The sequence below is a fragment of the Siniperca chuatsi genome, linkage group LG18, assembly GCF_020085105.1.
Source record: "Siniperca chuatsi isolate FFG_IHB_CAS linkage group LG18, ASM2008510v1, whole genome shotgun sequence".
Lineage (NCBI taxonomy): Eukaryota > Metazoa > Chordata > Actinopteri > Centrarchiformes > Sinipercidae > Siniperca > Siniperca chuatsi.
The window spans coordinates 9,829,040-9,836,541 of record NC_058059.1 but is presented as its reverse complement, the minus strand read 5'-3'; the positions used below and the strand labels follow the sequence as shown (position 1 = coordinate 9,836,541).

The window sequence follows — 7,502 nt, the reverse complement described above, 5'->3', positions numbered from 1 at the left end:
ACCGCCTCAATGCTGCAGGACTGACAGAAAAAAATAATCCAGGTCCTTGAGAGATATGGCCCACAGAAGTAACCTGGTTGGGCAAGCCTACGATGGTGCTTCCGTCATGAGTGGCGAGCACTCCGCCACTCATTCTCATATTAAGGAGGTGGCAAGGCAGGCATTTTATGTCCATTGTAATGCTCATAGCCTTGATAGGTTATATGAGACTATATGTATGTTCACACCAAGTCGTTTAACATACACACCCAGAGAGCTTCAAAGATTAAGTGAAACAAGGTGGGCCTATGGCTTGCCGTACTGTACTTAATAGACTATCTGATATTATCTGTGACCTTGAGAAATAGCTGCAGAAACAGCAGAGACAGAACTGTTGATGCACGGGGCCTGCTTGCTCAAATTGACCTGCAGTTCATTGGACTTTTTGGTGATGCGAGATGTCTCTCTGACATTCTTCAGCCTGCATCTCTTGATTTAGGTTCAGTTGTGGATCTAGTTGAAACCCTTGTGCAACGTTTTCAAGATTACAGGGATGAAGAAGTCTTAAATACTGCTAAACAATGCAATGTTGAGACAGAATCTATTCCAAAAAGAAAGACAAAACAGAGCAGAAGGCTAGATGGACATAGTGTAATGTCCCCATTAGGTGAGCGTTCTGAGCAGACCAAGAACACTTTCCGTGCCAGAATATTCTACTCTGTCCTTGATAACATGCTGAGTGAGCTAAATAGATGATTCTCAAAACCAAATTGTGAAATAATGATGGGTATCCAAGCCTTAAATCCTGCAAGTGCTACATTTTGCCAAGAGGAGGCTCTATTTTCATTTGCCTCTATTTATGAATGCAACATAGAAGACCTCAGACATGAGGTACACCAAATGAAAAGAATCCTAGAGAGGAAAGTGAAATCTGGCATACATAAGCCCTCTAGCTCTCAACACGATTAATGAACCATTTAAAGACATATTCCATGAGCTCTTCTGATTATGCAAAATTGCCATTGCCATATCTGTGAGTACTGCTGCCTGTGAACGCAGCTTTTCCATGTTCAAGCTGGTTGAGATCTACCATGGATGATGATAGACTGAGCACTCTGGGTGTTTTTAAGTTGTCGAGTCTAGACGAGACTTGAGATGATTTTGTGAATCGCTTTGCTACAAACCACAATAATCGCAGAATCCAGCTGTTGTAAGATGAATGTGTAACACAGTCATGTCATATGTATATGTTGCAGACAGGGGGATTCAAAAGGGAATATTATTGCCTTTGTGCATTAGTTTAAGACAGGTGGATCCAAAAGAAAATACATTACTGCCTTTGTAATAAGTATAATGTTGTCATTGTAGAGTTTTAGCAATTACATAATTCTTGTTCTGAGAATGAATAGTAAGTGAAGTTTACTTTTTCAATGTAAAAGTTGAGATATACTTGCACTTATGTCAATGGAATGCTTAGGATGCCTATTTATCCTCAATGTTGGAAGAAACAACAGTTGCTATGTGTTGATATGAGATATATATAAACATAAATATAATAATTTGGTGTCTGATTACTGGATCTTGTAAACAAGTCACAGTGGAACAGCAATTGCATGCTTTTTCAATGCTTTACCCACACTTTACTTGTCCAATCCTGTTTTTATCACCTCAGAGATATATTGCAAAAATACGACCTATTTTAAATTTTAGTGATGCAGAAAATGTTGTGCAGGCTTTTATCTCCTCGTGCCTTGAACTTTGAAACGACTGCAGACTGTACAGAACTCAGCTGCCAGGCTTTTAACTAGGACCCAGAGGTACGATCACATCACACCTGTTTCAGCCTCTTTACATTGGCTCCCTGTTAGTTTTAGGATTGATTTTAAGATCTTATTTATTACTTTTAAGGCTCTTCATGGCCTGGCTCCAGATTACATTTTAGACCTTTTAATCCCTTATGAACCTTTATGTAGTTTGAGATCTTCGGGCAGGGGTCTTCTGTCTGTTCCTGAGTCCAGGTTGAAAACTAAGGGGGACAGAGCTTTCGCCATCAGGGCCCAGAGGCTCTGGAACAACTTGCCCAAAGAAATTAGGTTGGCTGAGTCAGTGTCTTCTTTTAAGCCTCTTCTCAAGATGCATTTTTATCAGAAAGAATATCCTGATTTTACCTGAGCTGTCTGTTTATTTAGTTTTTTTAATGTGTTTTATCATTCACTGTGGTATTTTATTTCTCTCCCTGTGAAGCACTTTGTACTTTGTTTTGATAAGTGCTCTATAAATAAAGTATTATTTATTATTATTATTATTATCATCATCATCATCATCATCATATACTCTACCACTGCACAGAAATTTGGCATTTTCTTTTGAAAGTGGTTACCAGTAGTTACAGGCAGCCATGCTGGAAGAAAGAGAACTATACAAACATTCTGTGCAAGGCTATAAATATTTTCAATAATCTGTTATGTTCTATGTGTGTAGCATGAAGGGACTACAAACTGTTGTAAAATGATAAATAAATTACCTTGTAATGTAATCAGACTTTGATTAAAAAACTCCTTTTAATTATGTATCGGTCTGTGTCTCTGTATCCCTGATGATACAGTGATAAAGAATGAGTTCATAGTGCTGCTGAGCACCATAAGCTGAGCTGAACATCTGCTCTCAGAACAGTAGTACTGTAAGACTCGGTAGCTTGGGACACATGTACATTGTACCTATAGTGTAAGCTTCTTTGTTACTTTACCTGCAGGAAAAAGAAAATAAATGTTGGGATACCCTGAATATTATTTGATCTATTCCACCACTGCCTGAATTCCAAACAATGTAGGTGTTGTAGGTGCCTAAAATAGCCCCTTATTTTCTAGTTAGATGCATTTTTATGTTAATATATTTTAAGTATTAGTTAACAAGATATTCATTAAAAGATTAATTCTCTTTCATCCATAAAAGAAAGAGCCAGCTTCTGATAAAACTTTGATTGCTTAAATAAATCACAATCAAATCAGTCAATTATTGAGTTGGATGGGGTTGTTTACCTATTTTAGCTTTGGTAAAACAAATATGACTTTAGTAGCTCTACAGACTTCAAAGTCAATATTGTGAAAGACTGAACGCTGCCAGAGAGATGCTACAGATGCTTAAATTAATTTCATTTCAATTAATGATGATAATTTAGATATTATATGAGGTCTCATCCTAGGGGTGATATATTTGATAAACATTTAACATTTGATGAAGACAGAAGGAGAACATGTTGTTTTTCTCAGCAGAGACATCTGAACTGGCAGTGATTCTCCACATCACTGTCGACTGTCCAGACCAAAACAACTACTTTTGTTTGAATTGTTCGCTGGTAATTTAGCAATTCTGTCACGTTGTTTTCGAGTTTTTGACTGACATACATGCTGCATAATATGCGTATAAAATGTACATACCCTCCTTTTAAAAATAGCTGTTGAAAGACAAGAGAAAGCTTATGGCAAAAATGCTGATTTCTGTCATTCCAAAAATCCATGACAGGAGTGCAAACTATCAACATATCAATTGCACTGACACTTTAAAACTGATCTGAATGAAGAGCTGAAACAATTCATTAATTTCTTCATTTTTCAAGCAAATACCAATCACTCCCCATACCAGCATCTCAGTTTTGAGGATTTGCTGTTTTTCTTTGTCTTTAGTGATAATAAACTGAATATTTCTGGGGTATGGACTGTTCACTACAACTGAAATATTTTAAATAGTGCCAAATTGGACTGTGATGAACTTAACTTGCCTGCTGGAATAATTTACAAATGCAATAAGAAATAGTTGTGGTTGATGAAAATGTACTTACAGTATCAGTTTTCCAATTATTCTGATCACATTTGGTCCTCAAGTCTACGCTATTGTATTGAGGGGATTTCTGCCCTTTTCATTATTTGACTGCTAACTCCCAAATGGTTTTGTATTTTAAAAGAGGCCTCCTTCCTGTTAATTTTGTTATTCTGGCTCCAATAACTGACAAAGATGGTGGAGTGCAGCGAAACAAACTTCAAAACATTCCTTCAGAAACTTACTAAAGATGCTGCATCCATGTTTTTCTACGCTCTATGTGCAAACACGTGTAGTGGCACACTAGCAGTTGGCATGGAGATGAATTAGTACTGGCATCTAAACGCACAAACTCTAATTACAACTGCAAACAGCACACAGACAAGCATCCTTGTGCGTGACTGTGACTGAGTGTGTGTGTATATTGTGTGACTTTTTTCTGTGATTCATTGAGGTTAGGAAAAACATGACTTCAGGCCATGCTGGGGCTAAATAAGCATAAGAATGCCAGAAGTGACTGTCCCCTTCTTTAAACCCCCATCCGACACATCCAGCCTGTAAACACGGCTAGACTGTCCCCACCCCACCACCTCCACACCCTCCCATCCCGGGCCCCAGACCCTCTCCTGGGAGCAGATAGACAGACTGTCTTATCTTCCCCCATTCCCACCCCCACCCAGGGAAGAGGAAGAGGGGGATGGGGGGTCTGGCTTTGTGTCTACTGGCACAGACGAGGACTTTACATCCCCACATGCATGCAGGCACATGTGCAGGAATACATGGACACATATACACATGAGCACACTCACACACACACTGGCAAGCAAATAATTTATGACAGCACACAAATGGCAGGACAAAGCATACATAATCCTTTGATCTATATATACCGCATATATAGGATTTCTCACACAACAATGCAGTTTGAGATGGCTCACATTCCAGACAAATCCACAACACATTATTTAAACAACCAAGAGGATGTTTACATCAGATTCAATGTCAGATGACATTCTAATTAGAGAAAAATATCCCTGGAGTGAAAAGGTCAGGGCACATTCACACACAAAGAACAGGCCAAAGCAACCCCCACTAACCCCACCTAGACAGACTTGTACAGCCCCACCTACAGATCAAAACCCTGTTCATCTTCCCAAGTCCCCAGGTCTGTAAACACACACACATATAAAAATACATAAAAACACACACATGCACAGTGGCTAACCTGCTATAGACTACATTGGTGTGTTAACCACAGACAAACTGCATGCTGGATTGACTGTTACTAAGGACTGTCAAGCATTTAGGCTGATAGTATTTCATTATATTGTGGAATAAGATGGTGGAACAAACGTGGGATTTTTGTCAACATGATATGGAGAAAGTTTCATGTTAAAAGGATAGGTTGAAAAACATTCAGGCCTATTTTAATACAACAGTCACATGCCCATATGTACATTAAAAGAGTTATTGGTCACTGTAATCATTCCTCCTCTCCATATACAGTATTTTTAGTACTAAATTACCTCTTCCCTAATGTTTCCTTGCTAACCTGCAGTGGAGGGATAGCAACAAAGAGGGAATTTCATACCTAAAAGATTGTAAAGACTATAAAGCATCCAGGTCAATTTTGTCATCTACCCATGTCTGAGAGAAATTGTGAGGGACATGCACTGCAGCCCTAGACATGTGAGTATTGCATTAAGGTAGACTTGAATAAATCTAAACCTATCCTTTAGGGATGAACAAACACTGTAGCTAGGTATTCCACAAAAATATCACAAAATGTATATTAGACAAGTAATCTGTGAGTCCAGTCTACATAGACGAGTGTTCTTGTTACTTATTCAAGATACTTGTGTAATATACAACACCACTGAAGGACAAAAATCTCACATGGACAAGACCATCTGCACTGGCTACAAACAACCACATACAGCCAACAGGTGACTGAACAACCAATAAAACCAAACTCCCTGCTCAAATGTTGTCTGACTAGGCAGCGCAGATAAACAAGGCACAGTACATTAAACAACCTCACAGCAAGTAGGTATGTAAGCATCAGTGAAGCCAGCAGCAAGCAAAGACGCAAACAGACAAACAGACAGACAGAGAGGGTGAATTTGACTCACGTTACTTGATGCCAAAGCCCCTTCTCCTGGAGGTGAATTGGTCGATATCCAAGTGATAGTCGTGTCCCACTGCGCTTGCTGCTGTGATAACTTTTGTTTGTTTGTTGAGAGGGCTCCCCATCTCTTTTTCTCCGTCGCTGCTCACATTATCTACACATAGAACTAGCTAACCGCTAACAAGTTAGCTAACTCTCCCGGTTGTTACATTTGAATGTTGCTAAAGCACGACATGTATGAGAGCTGTAAAACCGTGGTGAGGTGTGCTGTAGGTGTGACAGAGGAGTTCAAGGTGGAGGTGGGTTTGCATCAAGGATCGGCTCTGAGCCCCTTCTTGTTTGCTCTGGTGATGGACAAGCTGACAGATGAGGTTAGACAGGAATCTCCATGGACTATGATGTTTGCGGATGACATTGTGATTTGTAGTGAGAGCAGAGAGCAGGTGGAGGAAAATCTAGAGAGATGGAGGTCTGCTCTGGAAAACAGAGGAATGATGATTAGCCGCAGTAAGACAGAATACATGTGCGTCAATGAAAGGGACCCAGGTGGAACGGTGAGGTTACAGGGAGCAGAGGTGAAGAAGGTGCAGGACTTTAAGCACTTAGGGTCAACAGTTCAGAGCAATGGAGACTGTGGAAAAGAGGTGAAGAGGCGAGTGCAAGCAGGTTGGAACGGGTGGAGAAAAGTGTCAGGTGTGTTGTGTGATAAAAGAGTATCAGCAAGAATGAAAGGAAAGGTGTTCAAGACGGTGGTGAGACCAGCGATGTTGTACAGCTTAGAGACAGGTGCACTGAAGAAAAGACAAGAGGCAGAGCTGGAGGTAGCAGAGCTTAAGATGTTGAGGTTCTCTTTGGGAGTGACGAGGATGGACAGGATCAGGAATGAGTACATCAGAGGGACAGCTCATGTTAGATGTTTTGGAGATAAAGTCAGAGAGGCCAGATTGAGGTGGTTTGGACATGTTCAGAGTAGAGACTGTGAATATATTGGTAGAAGGGTGCTGAGGTTGGAGCTGCCAGGCAGGAGGTCTAGAGGAAGACCAAAGAGGAGATTTATGGATGTAGTGAGAGAGGACATGAAGTTAATTGGTGTGAGAGAAGAGGATGCAGAGGACAGGGTTAGATGGAGGCACATGATTCGCTGTGACGACCCCTGAAAGGGAACAGCCGAAAGGAAAAGAAGAAGTTGCTAAAGCCTAAAATGTGTTTGCTGTGAGGCCTGAAAGCGACTGCTTCGAAGTTCATGTCACAGTTTATTTCCCAGAGACCTGTCCGTTAATAGTTTCACAAAGGCGTGACCACATCTGATTGTTTAATAGTCATACTTTTTAATCAAAGGATGCCAACTTTACATCTGTAGACTCTAATATTAACGCGACTGTTATACCGTTTTTCACCACTCAAACTGACATGACAAAACATGAATTATAATCCAGAGGGGCGCTGTTTCACCAGTTTGAAGAAAGTCAAATAAAAGCGATGGACACAACAACGAATTAAGTGTCTGTTTAATGAAAAATAATATTATTATATCTCTTTATTAAAATGACGTTGGGAGCCTTAGTTCCTTATAGAAAAT

General features: G+C 40.0%; 1 long non-coding RNA gene across 1 annotated transcript in view; it reads right to left on the bottom strand.

The window, feature by feature from the left end:
- Nucleotides 1–6,214, bottom strand: part of LOC122865366 — a 71,000-nt gene extending 64,786 nt beyond the window's left edge. Inside the window, exon 1 of the long non-coding RNA XR_006375459.1 lies at nucleotides 5,928–6,214. This is a non-coding gene — a long non-coding RNA (uncharacterized LOC122865366). The remainder of the gene's footprint in view (nucleotides 1–5,927) is intronic.
- Between the last annotated feature and the right edge of the window lie 1,288 nt (nucleotides 6,215–7,502).